The sequence below is a fragment of the Dendrobates tinctorius genome, unplaced genomic scaffold (assembly GCF_039654945.1).
Source record: "Dendrobates tinctorius isolate UK_male_01 unplaced genomic scaffold, ASM3965494v1 ptg000057l, whole genome shotgun sequence".
In the NCBI taxonomy this organism is placed as follows: domain Eukaryota; kingdom Metazoa; phylum Chordata; class Amphibia; order Anura; family Dendrobatidae; genus Dendrobates; species Dendrobates tinctorius.
This window is the reverse complement of record NW_027361725.1, coordinates 31417932-31440454: the sequence shown is the minus strand read 5'-3', so window position 1 is coordinate 31440454 and position 22523 is coordinate 31417932. Positions and strand designations below refer to the sequence as shown.

The 22523-nt window shown below is 46.5% G+C and overlaps 1 protein-coding gene across 12 annotated transcripts in view; it reads right to left on the bottom strand.

Moving 5' to 3' along the window:
* Window positions 1-22523, bottom strand: part of CDIN1 (CDAN1 interacting nuclease 1) — a 481777-nt gene that overhangs the window by 50507 nt on the left and 408747 nt on the right. The gene's annotated exons all lie outside the window — the stretch shown is intronic.

The following is a 22523-nucleotide window of genomic DNA, read 5'->3' as shown; positions in this document are numbered from 1 at the left end:
TGTGTACGAGGTGTACGGTGCGGAGCTATGTGTGTACGAGGTGTGCGGAGCCGTGTGTGTACGAGGCATGCAAAGCAGAGCCGTGTGTGAACGAGGTGTATGGTGGGGAGCATTCATACCTCCCAACCGTCCCAGATCCAGCAGGACAGCCCCGATTTTGAGAGAGAGACTGCCCCAGCGGGGAGCTTACTTTTCCCGTGGACACAGGAGTACACGGCGGAGCCCCAAAGAGAACTTTAAAACTCGCACGTGACGTTCTACCGGAAGTGACGTGCTGGAAGCTGACCAGAAATGAGGTAATTTCAGGAGGAGATTGTGACGGAACCATGAAGGCACTTCAAGGAATGCTTCAGATACATCGTGTCCTCCTCTGACAGCGCCAACAGTGGGATCACCTTGGAATGCCGGCCATGTGATTGGATCATGATATCGGATCATGATATGTCCTGCACCAGGAGGCTCAGGTGGGCACTACAATGGGAGCAAGGCTGCTATGGTATCTTTATAGAATATTTCTCTCTCTCTAATCTTTTTTTCTCTCTGTTCTTTCTTTCTTTCCCCTATTCCTTTCTTTCTCTGTTCTTTCTTTCTTTTTCTTTCTCTCCCATCTTTCTCTCTCTCTGTTCTTTCTTTCCCCTCTTTCTTTCTTTCTTTCTTTCCCTGTTCTTTCTTTTTCTCTCTGTTCTTCCCCCTTTCTTTTTCTCTACCTCTCTGTTCTCTTTCTTTCCCCTCCTTTTTCTCTCTCTCCTTGTTCTTTTTTCTGTCCACTCTTTATTTCTCTCTGTTCTTTCTTTCCCCTTTTTCTTTCTCTCTCCCTCTGTTCTTTTTTCCCCTCTTTCTTTCTCTCTCTGTTCTTTTTTACTGTTCACTCTTTCTTTTTCTCTGTTCTTTTTTGCTTTCTCTCTGTTTGCTTTCTTTCCCACTCTGTTCTTTCTTTCCCCTCTTTCTTTCATTCTCTCTTTGTTCTTTCTTTCCCCGCTTTATTTCTCTCTGTTCTTTTCTTTCTCTCTCATCTTTCTTTCTCCTTTCTTTCCCCTCTTTCTTTCTCTCTGTTCTCTCTCTCTATTCTTTCTTTCTGTTCTTTCTTTCTCTCTGTTCTTTCTTTCATAGTACACTACTAATCAATAGCCTCCTTCACATGAACGTGTTTTGCCACAGAGCGAGTGTCCATGGGGATCACATGCGTGTCCGTGTGATCCACACGGAGACAAGTTCGTTTTTAGCCGACACCACGGACGTCACGGCATGAATTGTGGTATGTGTTAAAGGGGGGGCCCACTGAGACTCTTTTGCCTGGGGCCCTCAAAAACCTGGAGCCGGCCCTGATTAGATACACGGTTCAGCAGTCAGTATCACACAGGATAGGATTAGATACACAGCTCAGCAGTCAGTATCACACAGGAGAGGATTAGACACATGGCTCAGCAGTCAGTATCACACAGGATAGGGTTAGATACATGGCTCAGCAGACGGTATCACACAGGATAGGATTAGATACACTGCTCAGCAGTCAGTATTACACAGGATAGGATTAGCTACAGGGCCGGCATCAGCACCCGGCACTGGGATACCATACATAGCTCCCAACTGTCGCCGCCACGCCCCCCATGCACCGACCCCATCCTCGCCCTCCTCAAGGGGCCCACGCAGACCCTCACAGCCAGCAATGAGTCATCACTATGGCTGTTCTTTTGTGTGCTCAGGAGCCTCAGTGTGTGCAGGACTCTGCTGTGCTGGTTGTCATTATGGTGCTGGATAAGGTGAAGTTTATGTGTGGGGTCAGGAGGGGTTTACAGGGTGGATGTAGCAGAGCTGTGTGTACAAATTGTACAGAGCAGAGCTATGTGTGTACAAAGTGTACGGAGCGCAGCCGTGTGTGTATGAGGTGTACAGAGCGCAGCCGTGTGTACGAGGTGTGCGGAGCGCAGCCGTGTGTGTACGAGGTGTGCAGAGTACAGCCGTGTGTGTACGAGGTGTGCGGAGCCGTGTGTGTACGAGGTGTGCAGAGCGGAGCCGTGTGTGTACGAAGTGTGCAGAGCGGAGCCGTGTGTACGAGGTGTGCAGAGTGGAGCCGTGTGTACGAGGTGTGCAGAGCGGAGCCGTGTGTGTACGAGGTGTGCAGAGCGGAGCCGTGTGTACGAGGTGTGCAGAGCAGAGCCGTGTGTACGAGGTGTGCAGAGCAGACCCGTGTGTACGAGGTGTGCAGAGCGGAGCAGTGTGTATGAGGTGTACAGTGCAGAGACATGTGTGTACGAGGTGTCCAGAGCGGAGCCGTGTGTGTATGAGGTGTACAGAGCGAAGCCGTGTGTGTAGGAGGTGTGCAGAGCAGAGCTGTGTGTGTACGAGGTGTGCAGAGCAGAGCCGTGTGTACGAGGTGTGCAGAGCGGAGCAGTGTGTACGAGGTGTGGGGAGCGGAGCCGTGTGTGTACGAGGTGTGGGGAGCGGAGCCGTATGTGTACGAGGTGTACAGAGCGGAGCCGTATGCGTACGAGGTGTACAGAGCGGAGCCGTATGTGTACGAGATGTGCAGAGCGGAGCCGTGTGTGTAGGAGGTGTACGGAGCGGAGCCGTGTGTGTAGGAGGTGTACGGAGCGGAGCCGTGTGTGTATGAGGTGTACAGAGCGGAGCCATGTGTACGAAGTGAATGGAGCGCAGCTGTGTGTGTACGAGGTGTACGGAGCGGAGCTGTGTGTGTACGAGGTGTGCAGAGTGAAGTGTGTGTGTATGAGGTGTGCAGAGCGGAGCAGTGTGTACGAAGTGTACGGAGCAGAGCCATGTGTACGAGGTTTACAGAGCGGAGCCGTGTGTGTACGAGGTGTACGGTGCAGAGCCATGTGTGTATTAGGTGCATGGAGCGGAGGCGTGTGCGTACGAGGTGTACAGAGCGGAGCCATGTGTGTACGAGGTGTACAGAGCGGAGCCGTGTGTGTACGAGGTGTACAGAGCGGAGCCGTGTGTGTGAGGTGTACAGAGCGGGGCCATGTGTGTACAAGGTAGGTGTGCAGAGCGGAGCCTGGAGCTGTGTGTGTACGAGGTGTACGGAGCAGATCTATGTGGAAATGGTGTACGGAGCGGAGCCGTGTGTGTACGAGGTGTACGGTGCGGAGCTATGTGTGTACGAGGTGTGCGGAGCCGTGTGTGTACGAGGCATGCAAAGCAGAGCCGTGTGTGAACGAGGTGTATGGTGGGGAGCATTCATACCTCCCAACCGTCCCAGATCCAGCAGGACAGCCCCGATTTTGAGAGAGAGACTGCCCCAGCGGGGAGCTTACTTTTCCCGTGGACACAGGAGTACACGGCGGAGCCCCAAAGAGAACTTTAAAACTCGCACGTGACGTTCTACCGGAAGTGACGTGCTGGAAGCTGACCAGAAATGAGGTAATTTCAGGAGGAGATTGTGACGGAACCATGAAGGCACTTCAAGGAATGCTTCAGATACATCGTGTCCTCCTCTGACAGCGCCAACAGTGGGATCACCTTGGAATGCCGGCCATGTGATTGGATCATGATATCGGATCATGATATGTCCTGCACCAGGAGGCTCAGGTGGGCACTACAATGGGAGCAAGGCTGCTATGGTATCTTTATAGAATATTTCTCTCTCTCTAATCTTTTTTTCTCTCTGTTCTTTCTTTCTTTCCCCTATTCCTTTCTTTCTCTGTTCTTTCTTTCTTTTTCTTTCTCTCCCATCTTTCTCTCTCTCTGTTCTTTCTTTCCCCTCTTTCTTTCTTTCCCTGTTCTTTCTTTTTCTCTCTGTTCTTCCCCCTTTCTTTTTCTCTACCTCTCTGTTCTCTTTCTTTCCCCTCCTTTTTCTCTCTCTCCTTGTTCTTTTTTCTGTCCACTCTTTATTTCTCTCTGTTCTTTCTTTCCCCTTTTTCTTTCTCTCTCCCTCTGTTCTTTTTTCCCCTCTTTCTTTCTCTCTCTGTTCTTTTTTACTGTTCACTCTTTCTTTTTCTCTGTTCTTTTTTGCTTTCTCTCTGTTTGCTTTCTTTCCCACTCTGTTCTTTCTTTCCCCTCTTTCTTTCATTCTCTCTTTGTTCTTTCTTTCCCCGCTTTATTTCTCTCTGTTCTTTTCTTTCTCTCTCATCTTTCTTTCTCCTTTCTTTCCCCTCTTTCTTTCTCTCTGTTCTCTCTCTCTATTCTTTCTTTCTGTTCTTTCTTTCTCTCTGTTCTTTCTTTCATAGTACACTACTAATCAATAGCCTCCTTCACATGAACGTGTTTTGCCACAGAGCGAGTGTCCATGGGGATCACATGCGTGTCCGTGTGATCCACACGGAGACAAGTTCGTTTTTAGCCGACACCACGGACGTCACGGCATGAATTGTGGTATGTGTTAAAGGGGGGGCCCACTGAGACTCTTTTGCCTGGGGCCCTCAAAAACCTGGAGCCGGCCCTGATTAGATACACGGTTCAGCAGTCAGTATCACACAGGATAGGATTAGATACACAGCTCAGCAGTCAGTATCACACAGGAGAGGATTAGACACATGGCTCAGCAGTCAGTATCACACAGGATAGGATTAGATACACAGCTCAGGAGTCAGTATCACACAGGATGGGATTATATACACAGCTCAGCAGTCAGTATTACACAGGATAGGAATAGATACACGGCTCAGCAGACAGTATCACACAGAATAGGATTAGATACATGGCTCTGCAGTCAGTATCACACAGGATAGGATTAGATACACGGCTCAGCAGTCAGTATCACACAGGATAGGATTAGATACACGGCTGAGCAGTCAGTAACACACGATAGGATTAGATACACAGCTCAGCAGAAAGTATCACACAGGAGAGGATTAGGTACACAGCTCAGCAGACATTATCACAGTTAGATACACAGCTCAGAAACAGTATGTGCCAAAGGAGAGGACATTTTCATTCCAAGAATTCCACTCATTTCATATATATATATATACAGTACAGACCAAAAGTTTGGACACACCTTCTCATTCAAAGAGTTTTCTTTATTTTCATGACTATGAAAACTGTAGATTCACTCTGAAGGCATCAAAACTATGAATTAACACATGTGGAATTATATAATTAACGAAAAAGTGCGAAACAACTGAAAATACTGTATGTCTTATATTCGAGGTTCTTCAAAGTAGCCACCTTTTGTTTTGATTACTGCTTTGCACACTCTTGGCATTCTCTTGATGAGCTTCAAGAGGTAGTCACTGGAAATGGTTTTCACTTCACAGGTGTGCCCTGTCAGGTTTAATAAATGGGGTTTCTTGCCTTATAATTGAGTTTGGGACCATCAGTTGTGTTGTGCAGAAGTCTGGTGGATACACAGCTGATAGTGTTAGGCGTCGGATTCCTGTCAAGGGCTCAGCGGGAATCCCGAGCCTTGCTTCCGGCGGTCTCCCATTCCTCTTCAGCCGCAGAGGAGGCTGCTCAGCAGACTCGTCGGTCCCGACTCTCTGCCCAGACTAGCTCTCCATTTTCCTGTAGCCCACCACCGGGAGATCAATATGCGCAGCGGCATCTCCGCTCCTACCTCGCATTGCTGACCTTTTCCTGAAGCACACTGCCAGCAAATCAATGGCTCCTGCCTCCCAGCTTCCTGCAGTGGCGACCCTGCTCCTGACTCCTCTGACTCCGATCCACCACCGCCGACACTCGCCCGGATAAGCTAATTTCAGACTATAAGATGGACCCCAATTTTCAAGTAAAACATTTTTTTTCCTATTTTCCTCCCCTAAATTTGGGGTGCATCTTATGGTCTGAAAAAAATAAGAATTATCAGGTGCAGAGAACCCGTTCTGTAGGGCAGGGGTCCCCAACCGCCGGTCCGCGGCCCAGCACCGGGCCGCTGCAGTGCCCTTGCCGGTCCGCGGACACAAGGGGAGCCAGGGGCGGTCAGTGGCGTAGCGGGGGCTGGGGCGGCGCGCAGCAGTTCTTAGCGGCGGGCAGGGAGCGATCAAGCAGCTCCGCTGCCTGCAAGAGGGAATAGCAGGAGCGGAGCTGCAAGGACCCGTCCAGCTTCCTGCCCGCCGCCCGCGCTTCCTGTCTGACTGACACAGAGAGGAGCGCGCCGCTGCAGTGTCAGTGCGAGGAAGCGCGGGCGGCGGGCAGGTGAGAGGAGAGAGGTGGTGTCTGTGTGTATGTGTATGTCTGTCTGTGTGTGTACATGTATGTCTGTGTGTGTGTGTGTCTGTGTTTGTGTAGCCTGGCCCTGGAGGAGATGGGGACATGAGAAGAAGGCCATGAGGGGAGTGATGGGGTGAAGGCAATGATGGGGAGAGGGGAGTGATGGGGTGAAGGCAATGATGGGGAGAAGGGAGTGATGGGGTGAAGGCAATGATGGGGAGAAGGGAGTGATGGGGTGAAGGCAATGATGGGGAGAAGGGAGTGATGGGGTGAAGGCAATGATGGGGAGAGGGGAGTGATGGGGTGAAGGCAATGATGGGGAGAAGGGAGTGATGGGGTGAAGGCAATGATGGGGAGACAGCAGTGATGGGGTGAAGGCAATGATGGGGAGACAGCAGTGATGGGGTGAAGGCAATGATGGGGAGAAGGGAGTGATGGGGTGAAGGCAATGATGGGGAGAGGGGAGTGATGGGGTGAAGGCAATGATGGGGAGAAGGGAGTGATGGGGTGAAGGCAATGATGGGGAGAGGGGAGTGATAGGGTGAAGGCAATGATGGGGAGAAGGGAGTGATGGGGTGAAGGCAATGATGGAGAGATGGCAGTGATGGGGTGAAGGCAATGATGGGGAGAGGGGAATGATGGGGTGAAGGCAATGATGGGGAGAGGGGAATGATGGGGTGAAGGCAATGATGGAGAGATGGCAGTGATGGGGTGAAGGCAATGATGGGGAGAAGGGAGTGATGGGGTGAAGGCAATGATGGGGAGAGGGGAGTGATGGGGTGAAGGCAATGATGGGGAGAAGGGAGTGATGGGGTGAAGGCAATGATGGAGAGATGGCAGTGATGGGGTGAAGGCAATGATGGGGAGAGGGGAGTGATGGGGTGAAGGCAATGATGGGGAGAAGGGAGTGATGGGGTGAAGGCAATGATGGAGAGATGGCAGTGATGGGGTGAAGGCAATGATGGGGAGAGGGGAATGATGGGGTGAAGGCAATGATGGAGAGATGGCAGTGATGGGGTGAAGGCAATGATGGGGAGAAGGGAGTGATGGGGTGAAGGCAATGATGGAGAGATGGCAGTGATGGGGTGAAGGCAATGATGGAGAGATGGCAGTGATGGGGTGAAGGCAATGATGGGGAGAAGGGAGTGATGGGGTGAAGGCAATGATGGAGAGATGGCAGTGATGGGGTGAAGGCAATGATGGGGAGAAGGGAGTGATGGGGTGAAGGCAATGATGGGGAGAGGGGAGTGATGGGGTGAAGGCAATGATGGGGAGAAGGGAGTGATGGGGTGAAGGCAATGATGGAGAGAGGGGAGTGATGGGGTGAAGGCAATGATGGGGAGAGGGGAGTGATGGGGTGAAGGCAATGATGGGGAGACAGCAGTGATGGGGTGAAGGCAATGATGGGGAGAAGGGAGTGATGGGGTGAAGGCAATGATGGGGAGAAGGGGGTGATGGAGCATTTATTCAAAACCTATGGTGAGTTGAGTCACATTATAAATGTTATTTAATTATAAGTATGCACTGCTACACTACAACCGTGTCCATAGCCCCGCCCCCTTATGACCAAAGCCCCGCCCCTGCCACACCTCCATCCCCGCCCTGCCGGGCCATGGAAGAATGGTCTTGCTTGAAACCGGTCCCCGGTGCAAAAAAGGTTGGGGACCACTGCTGTAGGGGATCCCTCTATCATTGCCTCAATCCAGAGCCGGAGGCAGCCAGGAAAACTGTACAATTTTCCTATTGCAGTGTTTAGGGTATGTGCACACATTGCATTTTTAACACGTTTTGGTCACATTTTTCCTTGACGCTTTGTCACAAAAACTCAAGGATTTCCCAGCACCAGCAAAGTGAATCAGCTAATGAAAGCCTAATGCACACAGTGCTTCATTTTTCCTTGCAGATTTGCAGCAGATTCAAGTTTTTAATGTCAATTTTTACAGCAGGTTTCACCCATACTAATGGAAACTTCACGACAAAAACGCATGTAAAAAATGCAACAAAAATTCGATATGTATTTTATGCAACATTTTTCCTTCTAAGGGATGCAGATATTTCTGCCGTAAACACTTGCAATGTGCACATAACCTTAGGTGGGATTGAACGCATGCTGCACTTTTAAATCAATCGTTATAATTTTACAAAATAAACCAAACAGATTAACATTAAGGTTGTGCCCAAAATTACTAAAATCTTGATCTATAGGGTGGGCTTTACTTAGCCCAGTGTTTCATACACTAGAATAAGACCTCATTCACATGTCAATACGAGAAAAACAGAGTTTCATCTGATTTTCATCAGTTTTATCACAGTTTAGTCCGATTTCAGTTTTTCTCCTTTGTTAAAAAGAGTCTGTGAAATTCGGACAGCATGCGGATGGCATCTTATGGCGCTGTCCGTTATTTTCACAGACCCATGGACATGCTTTGCTGATTGCGACCCGACACTCGGATCAAAATCAGATGTGTATCCGTGATTTTGCGCCGATCGTCTGTTTCGCCAAAAATCACATACGTGTGAACAGGTCCAATCATTATAGGTATTAGTGCAATCTGTGAAAAACCTGGATCGCAGTAGAACACAAAAAACTGACGAACCCTAAGCTAGAGCAAAAAGATTCAAAATTACTAAAAGGCAAATGCCTCCTTATAAATTTGTTTAATCTTCGACCGTCTATGGCCAGAAACGTAAATTTTCGACTCCTGATGGGAGATGGAGACTTGCCCCACTAGTTACATTAATTTCTGGTGTAAATTATATTAAATCTGTCATTTCTGTGTTGCTGTGCCCATCTATAAAAACAGACACATCTTGAAAGATCGGACGCGATCAAAGCATTAGAGTACAGTATGTGACACCTGTGAGAAAGAGAATGCGAAACACGCGTCGAGGCAATCCCCTGGGAGATTGCACCTGCATTAGTACTTAACTATTGGAAAGTCTCATCAATCATGACCTCGATATATACATGTACCTTTCTGTGATACAATTTATGTGACAAATTAGTAAACATTATATGACATACATGACATGAGCCATGCTATATGCACATGCACTTTATGTCTTCGTCATAACAGATATCTTCACTGGTTGTATAAGATTACGGATTCAAACCATCAGGTATATTGAACTATCTTTCGGACACCTCATGTCATGTGATAAAAGTTTTGATTTAGATTTTTGAATTTGAGAACTTTTTTTAATCCATATAACCTAGGGTGACATTATTCCTTGTTTAAGTTCACCTCTTTTTTATCTATGTTTATATGTTAAATACATGGTAAGTCTATTTTTGTGATTAATAAATGATGTCTAATTGATGATAAATATGATGTCAGCACTCCATTTTTTCATTGGTTGAGTACAGTATGTACTTAGCCGAAATGAAAAAAAACCTTTATTACATAGCCTGGAAACTCAGGTAGCATCACTTAGGCCCCATTTAAACTTCAGCAATTCTTGTCATATCCAAAGAAAAACGGTCCAAGTTTCATAAGTTTTGGACCCAATTTTCATCAGTTTTTGTCCTGTGCGTCAAGTTATTAATATCACAGTTTGATCAGTATTCCTCGTATGCTTCTTTAAAAAATAAGGCTAAAACTCGTACATGAAAAATTGACGTCTGAATGAGAACTTAAGCAATTAAGTCATTTATAAATCAAATACAAGAGGCTCAATCATGGAAACATACTTCTATTAATTAGGGTCTATTTACTTTTACCTAACATATCAAATTTAAAGGGAATCCGTCACCTATTTTTTGGACTATCAGCTGCCGGCACTGCCAACAGGGGCTTATCTACAGCATTCTGTAATGCTGTAGATAAGCCCCCGATGTAACATGAAAGATAAGAAAAATGAGTTATATTATACTCACCCAGGGGTGGTCCGGGTCCGATGGGTGTCGCGGTCTGGTGCCTCCCATCTTCTAACGGTTACGTTATCTTCTTTGCTTCCCGTCGTGGCTCCTGCGCAGGTGCACTGCTCTGCCCTGCTGAGGGCAGAGCAGAGTCCTACAGTGCACAGGCGCCGGACCTCTCGGTCACTGTTAGAAGATGGGAGGCGCCAGACCGGACCGCGACGCCCATCGGACCAAGACCGGACCGCCCCTGGGTGAGTATAATATAACTCATTTTTCTCATCTATCAGGTTACATTGGGGGCTTATCTACAGCATTACAGAATGGTGTAGATAAGCCCCTTATGGCGGTGCCGTCAGCTGATAGTCCAAAAAATAGGTGACAGATTCCCTTTAAGGGGTAGTTTAGTCTTCTGATAACAGTCTGCAGTCACTCTATGTGACTGCAGACTTCTGAATCCTGACAGCGCGAAGTGAGAACGCTGTTGGAATTCTCCAGTAGTGGAAAGAATGGGCGGTCACAAGATTGCAAGTATGTGATCTGCATACATGTGGTCACATGCTGACTAGATGTGCCTCAATTCACTTCTATTGAGAGAAGCCAGGCACATCTAGTTGTAATGTGGCCGGAAGTATGCAAATCGCATAGTTGCAGTCACGTGAGCTCCCGCCAGAAATATTGGAGAATCCTGACAGCGTGTACACTGCATGCTGTCAGGATTCAGAAGTCTGCAGTCACATAGAGTGAGGCTTACCAGTCTGGGGAAACTAAAGCCCCATTGGCTTAATTTATATATCATAAATAGACTTTACAAAGATCTGTTTGTGTGTGTAATGTAATAAAAGGATTGTTAGGAACGGTATTTGGATATGTAGAGACAACTGTTGGTGGTTCTGGCGGCATGGGGAAGTAGGGGGGGGACCAGACAAATTCCCTTTAAATCCACATCTCAATACTTACTATTCTGTTTACCCCTGCTGGGATAAGCTACAATCTGTGATAATGGCTTTTACTGCTGATTAGACAGGTGACACCTAAAGTCTCCAGGGCCAGATGTACATTGCTATAAGTATTAATTCAGGGGAGTTCATGTGAAAAAAAAACAATTGGACTGTTCCGTACCATAAAGTGAGAATTTAGCAGCCCATTTAAATGCAAGTAAATGACAAACATATATGGAACATGCACTGATGCAGACACACGTGCAGTATGGGAAGGCGATACATCTAACAGCTATCACCAAATTAGGCTACGCGGCTCTCTCCGCACAATCACCGACAGCTCGGATTCGCTTCTCTCCTCCTCCAGCATCTGTTTTGTTTTGATGAGGTTGAAGGAATAAATCTCTCTAATAAAACCTCCTAGATGTGGACCACAGTGGGACAGGTTATATTACAGCTGCATGCAAAGGGGAAATCATTTCATGCTTCAATGTCTCCTGATGACTTTCACCATACACTTCTTCAGGCAGAGAGAAGAGAAGAAAGACAGAGAAGCCGTGAAAGGACAAACCGAAACAATTCCCGAATAAGATGGTGAATTTTCTTCTTCCTTTTCGGCTGTCCCATGTTACTTCTCATTTATAAAGGAGATGATCTAATGTAGGGTGACATGAGAAGTATTTTTTTGGGTGACTACATTATTATTAAGTCATTTTTTTCTACTTTACTTTTACAATGTAAATCAAAATCACCCAACAAGAGCTTTTAACTGAGCTATCCTAAATATTGGCGTCTTCTCCATCTGTCCCAGGAAGCAGCGACGAGCAAGACACAGAGTCTGAAAGTTGGGTTGGTTTACATAATGGAGCCAGGATCGGTTTTAAATGATGGTAAAGCGGGCAAACCATTTTTAGATCTATCCTCTGAGGATGGGAACCCCAGGAGTAAAGTGAAACCGCACAATATTATTTTATAGTGGTGTTACTTTGGAATTGAATCATGATATTACAAGGGACCAATATGGAAGTACTATGAAGGTTTTTTTCTAAAAGGAGTATTATTTGGATGTTGCATATTATTTAGGTGATATATGGTGTTGTCACGAAGTGACTGGCCCTGCGTGACGCGACCCGACGATCGGTCGGTCACAAAACCAACAAAGACAAACAAGGAGACACAATTACAATGGTGGGCCCTGCAATAGGGAGCGGGGAAACGCACACCTTCTGCACTCTCCTAAGGAAGTGCCCTGAACTCTACTGACGTTCCCTATACAGGTTCTATCAACCTGTCGCTGACCAGGATACCTAGGTCCCTCACTTGCCCTGCACCTATCCCTTACTAGGGAACTGGCAAGTGCAGACACTGGTCCCACCGCTGTACTAATAAATAACAGACAGGGAAAAACAAACAGCACTTAGCTTCCTCTGCTGTCATGCACCGGACAGCAGTGTAAGGCACCCGAACACCGCTTTCAGCTGTATGGCAACTGCACCAGATAAGTTGCTAACACCACTGCTCCAGATCACTCCCCTCTTTAGAACGGTTGGTTTCCAAAGGACCTGTATTACCAACAGTCAGCTGGTGTACCAGGTGACCTTATATAGGAAGGTGGGAGTGGTCTTCACCAGCAGACTAACTAAACATGTCGTAAAACCAGCGGTCACCGGGGGCAAAAGCTAATATTAACCCCCGATGACCTGAATGGAAAAAAGTTTTATATAAGAGAATACAGCATCTGACACAGATCCAAAAATGGATCGTAACAGGTGTGTAAGGATTCATGCTCTCAGGAAGGCATTAGGCAGCATTCACACAGGCATAACAGTTAGGTTCAAACAGGTGCAGTTGTATTTCTTACATAAAACTCCAAAAAATTCAAAACCAGCCTCTTCTGGGCACAAAGGTATTATGTCGGTGCGGGTTCAACAGAACAGATTACAGTCCTTTCTTCTGGAGCAAACTTTACTCAAACAAGTGGTACGATCCCACCAGTCTCAGTATCCTTTTCAGCCTGAGCTCCTGCAGCTTCCAGTACCAGACAAAAGTGCTCAACTCCATGCATAGCTCACACTGATTAGGCTGCAGCTCCAACACACAGACTTCTCAGCTTTCCTAGCTGACCTGTGCAGTCTCCATTCAGAGATAAATCCCAGAATGTCTCTTTCTCAGGTACAGTTCACATTTTTGTCTGGTCATTCACCAGCTTTATCACACTGAACTTTGCTCAACATCCAGCAGACTGACACATCTATTGAACAGAGGCCGTGGTTCTTAGCCAAAGCTAGTAAGTGCATTTAATCAAGACCTGCAGTGCTAAGATTTAACCCAGTCCTACCTTGCTCCACAAAGGTGGTATAAAGTGGCTGCATTTGGCTTTAATGTCTTGGTATTATATGGCAAGTGAGCAAAAATGACAAATATGGAGAGTTGGGTAGAAACTTTGTTGATGAGATCCATTTTGAAAAAAAGCTGAACAGTGTTATAGACATGACAGAACTGAGTTTATTTTAATAGTTCAATGTGCTACCTATGGTTTTACATACTACTGAGAAACATATGATGGTGCACGAAGAGTAAAGCTCATCATACACATTAGATGGTTGTCAAGTGAACGATGGTTCGGCCAATTGCTCTGCCGGCAGCCATCTTAGGTGGCTGTTCCATATACAAAAGTGCTCATTAGGCCGAGCTCTAATGTATTCTCTACGAGAAAGCCACCAGCTGACATCTCTGCTAGGAGAACAAAGAAATCGGCAATCCAAAATTGAACATGACAGATCCGTGATTCCCCCAACATTCATCTGTCCGGTGATCCCAAACACATTAGACTGTCGGTCGAATCCACTGATATCGGTGGGTTGGCAAACATTAGTTTAGTAAAAGGGGCTTTAGTTATTCCACATCAGTAGCCAACCCCCCCCCCCACAAATGTGCTTCCTTGCTTAGCAATTGCAGTGATTGGATGGTTTACTTTACTTTTCCCGAGCTAACAAGTTACTTATCAGGCTTGCAGATAAGAAGGCAGCAGGTGTCAATTTAGACGGGGCCCCAACTGTCCTCATTACCACCCGGAAAAGCCATCATGAGCAATGCTATGGGATCCTTCACTTGTCATTGTTTGTCAGGGAGGAAGTGAATAAACGGCTGACAGGTAATTTCGGGCTCTGCAATTACCTCAATTAGTCCTGTCATAAACAATTCGATAGCCACACACCAATACAAACAGATAAACATGAGCGCATCTCTCCTGATAATGATTGGTAATGGGGAAATCAGCTGTATCATGAGGTCTTCTGCTTCCAGAGCTGGGCGATGAGCTATTCTCAGCTGTGAGCTGGAAATCAAGACCCGTTCAGTACAAATTGTGCTATCCACTTCCATTAGCTGGCCGCCGCCACACAATGTGAACGCTTCTGACAAAATTCATTTAGAGAGACTGCTGGAGAGCGAGATGTGATTGCCTAAAGCAGGTGTTATCCCTAAGATAAAACAAAGGTCTCTGTTATTCTCAAGGTCTCAGCTATAGGGGGGCTAGAGTATTGGCAGTGAGCGCGACCGACCGTCTACCACGCCAACCATTATGCCCAAAAGGAGAACAGTCCTTGGAATTCACTTCTATACAGTTTACGATTTTTTACTTTAATTTAATACATTCCAATTTACTAAATTAATCAAACATTTTCCATTTTTTTCTTGTACCCCTTGTGCACATGATGCAGATTTCCAGGGGATCCGCAGAGGATTTTACCGCGCAGAAACGCTGCATATCCGCATTGTGATGTACAGTAGCATGTTAATCAATAGAAAAAAACGCTGTGCAGACGCTGCGGATTTTTCCGCGCGTTTTTCTTGTGGTTCAAAATATGCAGCATGTCACTTCTTTTGTGCGGTTTTCCATCTGCTCCATTCTTCAAATTCGCAGGGGAAAACCGCAAGAAAACCGTCAAGAAAAAAGGAAGAAATCCGCAGGAAAAATGCTGTGGATTTCTTCAATTCTGCGCGGAAGAATCCGCAGGGCAAAAAAGTACGTGTGCACTTAGCCTAAAAAGGAGACCACAACTTAAAGTAAACCTGTCATAAGATTCAAGCTGCATGAACTACAGGCAACATGAACCAGATATTGGTTGTGCTATTGCAGCCGTGTATGTGCTGCCCAATGGGGTCCCTGGCCAGCTTTGCCCCACCTCAATCCCTTTGACTTGCAGGTCTCTACCGTCTCTAGTGTAAGGGGTCTGTACTCACTCAGGTGTGGCAGGATGAAAACAGGAGGCGCATTTCTTGACATAGGCCATGCGGGTTTATTTACTTCATAACCCCATAAATAAAACAAAAAGTAAACGTAGGCAAGACAATACAAATGTCCTTAGCCGGGTTCTGCTCCCTCAGGCCTGTGGACACACAGGCTGGGTAATGTCCAACATGCAGGCTCAGTCTGGAGCCACATACGCAGGAAGGCTTCTCCATCTCTGCACACAGACCACTCTAGTGTCCAGCAAGGACACATGGAAATCTGTGGCAATGACAAACTCCCAAACACTCCCCTCCATGTGCCAAACACCCCTGATTGCATACAGGCAACACCCAGTGAGGAGACATGGTGGGCGGTTCCCTCCCGCACTGCACCGCCCACTAAGCGTGGCCCAGAAAATGGAGGATTTACCCCCTGAACATAAAATGCTGGAACAAAACTTCCAAGCCCATACCACTGAAAATAGACCTTTCTGTGATGTATATCTCCTCCTGTGATATATTATCAGGGACCCTGTCACACTAGGAGAAAGAAGAGTGGAGAAGCTGCCGAGGTCCTGCCTTGAACTAGTCATCAGACACACACTGTTCTTGGTGATCTGCCTTGGTCTAGTCATCAGAGACACACTGTCCCTGGCTGGCTTATCCCTGCCTCGATCCCTTTGACTGACAGGTTTCAACCCTCTCCAGCAGAAAGAAGAGTGGAGAAGGCGTCGAGGGCCTGCCTTGGATTAGTCATCAGAAACACACTGTTCTTGGCTGACTTCCCTCCACCTTAATCCCTTTGACTGACAGGTCTCTACACTCTCTATGCAAAAGATGAGAAGAGAAGCTGCCAGTGACCTGCCTCGATCTAGTCATCCAAGACACACTGTCTCTGGTTGGCTTCTCCCTGCCTTGATCTCTTTGACTGACCAGTAATTCTAGGGAAAAGAGGGGAGAAGCTGCTGGAGACCTGCCTTAGACTAGTCCTCCGGGATATGTTGTCCCTGGCCGGCTTCTCCCCGCCTTGATCCCTTTGACTGACAGGTCTCTACCCTCTCAAGGGTAAAGAAGAGGGGGACCTGCCTTGGACCAGCCATCTGAAGCACTCTGTCCCCAACCAGCTTTTCAAAGTAAGAGTAAAACAAATAAGGAGGCAATAATGCAGCCTCAATCATTCTGCCCGTGCCAGTGTGAAAATTTATTTTCCATTTATCTAAGTTCTGTTCAAACATCATGCAATAATCTAATAAAATAACCATGATGTATGAGTCTGCCCAGTGCATCATAGAAGTGTGTGGTGTTATTCCACATTGACGTTCCCATACCTCAGCCTCTTGCAACCACTTTAGTATGCTTTTCAACTGACCCCTGCAATACCCCCAATGTTATTTATGACCTAATTTACTCTGCCTTGATCATATGACCTCAACATCCACATTGACAGTTCCGTCTCAGCTGCCACTAAATGTCTATCTCTCACTTCCTCCTTCGGCCTCGCTCAATGGTCTTCTGCAGTCACTCACAAACTGGACACACACTGGACTTCATCTTCACCCGCCTCAGCTCCCTATCTAACCTCTCTAACTCATCTCTAACTCTTTTAGACCACAAGCTGCTTACATTCTCTTCTCATTCCTCTCCAGGTCCACACAGACTTTCACACCCTCGCAGAAATCTTAAACACCTTGATCTACACTCACTCTCTGAATCCCTTCTACAGTCCCTTACACAATGCGGACGCCGCTGCTGCTTTGTATAATACCACAATAGCTGCAGCTCTTGAATCGGTCGACCCTCTCATACATACCAAAGATCGCAAAATCAACAGACAACCCTGACACACCAGCCTGACCAAAGAACTGAGGCGGGCTTCCAGGGTTGCTGAGAAGATGGAAAATATCTCACTCCAATGAGCACTTCATCGCATTTAAACAGTCCCTCACTAATTTTAAGGCCACACTCGCTGCAGCAAAACAAACCTACTTCTCATCTCTCATATCCTCCCTGTCTCACATCCCTAAACAGCTATTCAACGCTTTCAATTCTCTCCTCCGTCCCCCAGCACCTCCATCCTCTCTCCACTCATCTCAGCTGAAGACTTTGCCTAATTCTTCAAACAGAAGGTTCATAACATCAGAGAAAGCTTTATCATACAACCCCCACAACCCCTATTCCTAACTACTCAGCTCTCCTCTTCCAAAACCAGTTTCTCCACCATTATAGAAGACCAACTTTCCGCCCTACTCTCAAGATCACATCTCACCACCTGTGCACTTGAGCCGATCCCATCCCAATTCATCCCAAACCTCACCACAGTCTTCATCCCAACCCTAACCAATCTCTTCAATCTATCACTAACAACTGGTGTCTTCCCCTCATGCTTCAAACATGCCTCGATCACACCCATCATCAAAAAGGCCTTTCTTGACCCATCCTCTGTATCTAGCCATCGCCCCATATCACTTCTCCCCTTTGCCTCAAAACTACTGGGACAACATGTCCATTTCGAACTGTCCTCCCATCTCTCTTCCTGCTCTCTCTACGACCACTTATAATCAGGCTTCCGACCGCATCACTCCAATAAAACTGCCCTACCTATAGTTACCAATGACCTTCTGACTGCCAAAGCCAAGCGACACTACTCTGTCCTCCTTCTCCTGGACCTGATCACTGCCTTTGACACAGTGGACCACTCCCTATTACTACGGACCCTCTCATCTCTTGGCATCACAGACTTGGCCCTATCTTGGATTGCATCATACCTAACAGGCCAGTGTCTCCCACTCACACACCACCTCCTCACCTCGCAAGGTTCAATGCTAAGGCCCCTGCTCTTCTTCATTTACATTTTCAGGCTGGGACAACTCATAGAATCTCATGGCTTGCAATATCACCTCTAGGCTGATGACACACAGATCTACTACCTCTCTGGATCAGATATCACTTCCGACCAGATATCACTTCCGTACTAATCAAAATCCCACAATGTCTGTCCGCTATTTCATCCTGCTTCTCTGCTAGATTTCTAAAACTTAACACGGACAAAACAGAATTCATCATCTTTACCCCATCTCACTCGACTCTCCCAACAAACCTATCCATTAAAGTAAATGGCTGCTCCCTCTCCCCAGTCCCATAAGCTCGCTGCCTTGGGGTAATCTTTGACTCTGATCTCTCCTTCAAACCACACATCCAAGCCCTTTCCACTTCGTGCTGACTTCAGCTCAAAACATCTCCCGGATCTGTAGATTCCTCAACCTAGAATCTGCAAAAACTCTAGTGCTTGCCCTCATCATCTCCCGCCTTGACTACTGCAACCTCCTGCTCTGTGACCTCCCCTCTAACACTTTAGCTCCCCTTCAATCTATCCTAAACTTTGCTTCCAGACTAATCCACCTATCCCCCGGCTATTCCCCAGCCTCTCCTTTCTGTCAATCCCTTCACTGGCTCCCCATTAACCAAAGACTTTAGTTCAAAACTCGAACCATGGCATACAAAGCCATCCACAACCTGTCTACTCCATACATCTAATAATAATAATAATAAAATTTTATTTCTATAGCGTCGACATATTCCGCAGCACTTTACATTTCGGAGGGGATTTGTACAGACAATAGACATTACAGCATAACAATAATCACATAGATTATAACCAATACCAAGAGGAATGAGGGCCCTGCTCGCAAGCTTACAGTCCATGAGGAAAGAGGTAGACACGAAAAGGTGGGTGGTAACAGTTGCCCTGATTGTATGGACCAGCCATAATGTTAAGTGTGTAACAGTACAGACACAGAGGGCTAATGGATGCATAAAGCATGTGGGAACATGATGCGGGGGACCTGGTTATGGTAAAACTTTTGGCTGTGCCACACAGGGATAGATTAGGTTAATGTGTTGAGGCGATAGGCCAGTCTGAATAAATGCATTTTCAGGGAACGCTTAAAATTGTGGGGAATGGGGACTAATCGTATTGACCTGGGAAGTGCATTCCAAAAAATTGGCGCAACACGTGTAAAGTCTTGGAGACGGGAGTGGGAGGTTCTGATTATTGAGGATGCTAACCTGTTATGACTGAGTCACCGTAGGAGGCAAAAATAGAAATGCTAGCTAAGTCCAGAAAACCAAAGAGGTTGGCACCTATCGGATTGCAGACCCCTGAACCTATCAACACAACTAGCAGTAGCCGTGGGGGGCTCCTACGATGCCCTAGGCCCCTCGATCACAGCCGGAGGACTACATAGCCTAAAGACAGAAAGGGAAATCTAAACTGCCCCAGAGCAGACCCCAAAGCAAAAGGCAGCCCCCCACATATAATGACGGTGAATCAAGAAGAACAAAACACAGACAGAAAGATAGACTGAGCAAAGATGGGGCCCACACTAGCTTAGATAGGAAAGGACAGGAAGGCTGCTGTCTGCAATCCGTGAAAAAACCCTATGAAAATAAGAGCCAACAAACTGACAGTAAAAAGGCCCTGAAGATGCTAGGCTTCAAAAAAGCTATGTCAGTACTCAGGAATATTCTGAAGACAGAGCAACAGGCAAAAGGAGATTCAGCTCACCCCAGCAGGGAATGGCAGAATCCAGAAAAGCAAGGAAAACAAAACACTAATGCAAAAAGGCAAAGCAGAAATCTTAGCTTTAGATGAGCAGGAATCAGACTGGTTTCCTAGAAGTCCACAGATAAATCACCCACAGGCCAGAAGGGCGTCGGCAGCCTTATATCCAGTCATTAACTCCACTCAGCCAGTCATCATCATCAGCCCCAGGTGTTTGACAATCAGGCTCACTACCTTTCTTCACCAGAAGAGGGAGTTCCTCAGGCCTCAGTAGTGAAGGGGAAAATGAACTCACAACACTAACCTCAGGTCATCAGCAGAACGGAGGGCACGGGTAGGGTGGTATACTGAAACAAGGGAAGAGATGTAGGGTGGTGCTGAGCCATAGAGGGCTTTGTGGGTGAGGGTAATAAGTTTATACTGCATTCTGAAGTGGATGGGTAGCCAGTGTAATGACTGGCACAAGGTAGAGGCATCGGTGTAACGATTGGTGAGGAATATGATCCTGGCTGCAGCATTCAAGACAGATTGGAGAGGGGAGAGTTTGGTAAGAGGGAGACCGATTAGAAGAGAGTTACAATAGTCCAGACGAGAATGAATAAGAGAAACAGTAAGAGTTTTTGCAGAGTCAAAAGAAAAGGTCGAATTCTAGAAATGTTTTTGTGGTGCAGATGACAAGAGCGAGCCATTGATCGAATGTGGGGGGCAAAGGAAAGGTCTGAATCAAGTATGACCCCAAGACAGCGGGAATGTTGCTGGGGATTAATAGTGGAGCCACACACAGAAATGGCAATGTCGGGTATAGGTACATTAGTAGAGGGAGGAAACACAAGGAGTTCAGTCTTTGACAGGTTCAGTTTCAGATATAGTGAGGACATGATGTTAGACACAGCGTTTTGACAATCGCCGGTGTTTTCTAGAAAGGCTGGCGTGATGTCAGGAGAAGAAGCTCATAATTGGGTGTCATCAGCATAGAGATGGTACTGGAAACCAAATCTACTGATTGACCAATAGGGGCAGTGTACAAGGAGAAGAGGAGGGGGCCTAGAACCGATCCTTGAGGAACCCCAACAGTAAGGGGAAGGTGAGAGGAGGAGGAACTGGCAAAAGATTCAGAGAGATAGGAGGAAAACCAGGAGAGAACGGTGTCCTTGAGGCCAATGGGACGGAGCATAGTGAGGAGGAGCTGATGATCCACAGTCTCGAATGCTGCAGAGAGATCCAAGAGAATTAGCATGGAGTAACTAATGACCATTTGATTTAGTTGTTAGTAGATCATTAGAGACTTTAGTGAGGGCAGTTTCAGTAGAGTGTAAGGAGCAGAAACCGGATTGGAGAGGGTCGAGAAGAGAGTTATCAGAGAGATAGCGGATAAGACGGGAGTGACCTTGTCTCTCGGTACCTACCAGCAGGCAACCTCCGATCCTCACAAGATCTCTTTCTCTACTCTCCTCTTATCGCCTCTTCCCACAATTGCATACAAGCTTTCTCCCGTGCATCCCCCCTCCTCTGGAACTCTCTACCTCAACATATAAGACTCTCACCTATCGTGGAAACCCTATAAAATGAACGTGAAGACCTTACAAGCTTACAACCTGCAGTAACCACTGATCCACCAAACCACTACACGACCAGCTCTCCCCCTCATCTACTGCAACCTCGCCCAGCCCTTGTAGATTGTGAGCCCTTGCGGGCAGGGTCATCTCTCCTGTACCAGTCATGACTTGTATTAAGTTTATTCCACTTGTTTTTTACCATGTATACACCTTTTCACATGTAAAGCGCCATGAAATAAATGGGGCTAGAATAATAATAATAATAATAATAATATAATAATAAAATTCAGCACGGTGGGTCAGTAGTTAGCACTGCAGCAGCCTTGCAGCGCTGGAGTCCTGGGTTCAAATCCCACCAAGGACAATATCTGCAAGGAGTTTGTATGTTCTCCCCGTGCTTGCGTGGGTTTCCTCCGGGCTCTCCGGTTTCCTCCCTCTTTCTAAAGACATACTGATAGGGAATTTAGATTGTGAACCCCATCGGGGACAGCGTTGATAATATGTACAAACTGTAAAGCACTGCAGACTATGTTAGCGCTATATAAAAACAAAGATTATTATTATTGCATTTAATAATTGTTATAAACTGGACATTACCCCTTACAGATTCCATATATGAAGGTGTTCAAATTGTTTATCATTAGATCGTGCAGTAGAAAAACCCTTCTACAAGGCTTCTGGAGTTTCTTGCTATTGATAGGTAAAGGGTTAAGACAAAACGAGAAACCAACAGAAAACAGGACTGGCCCCTTTGACTAATGACTACTCTGTATCTGCTCTAGTCTTGTCTAGGCATGACGGTTTACTGAGAGGCCTGAAAAAAACTGGTAATTACCAGTGTTACGGGGCAATTAATGTATATTACACTACACTGCTCATGGTAGCAACTGTCATTTTCTCAATAAAAATGAGTACTCTTCAGCTAAAGGTGACATTAATTGGAGACTCTAATGACTATGCAGAGTAGATGAAGCCAAATATGAACAAAACAGCTCCTCAATGAGAGGACTTCAGAAACGAGAAAATTGTGCTAAAATGAGATTAATTGCTGTTTAGAAAAAGAAGAGAACCTAAAAAGCTATTAAATTGCAGGGTTTGAGGCCTGGGTGATCGTGGGGATGTTAATCCTGCGTTGTCACAGCAGGAAAATACTCACTAAATTCAGAGCCTGTTGACAGCAAGGAACGAGTAGGCTTTCTGTATATTTAACTGCCATCCTTGGGAGAATGGAGCTTGCATACAAAAGAAGAGCTGTGATAAAGGCCTCC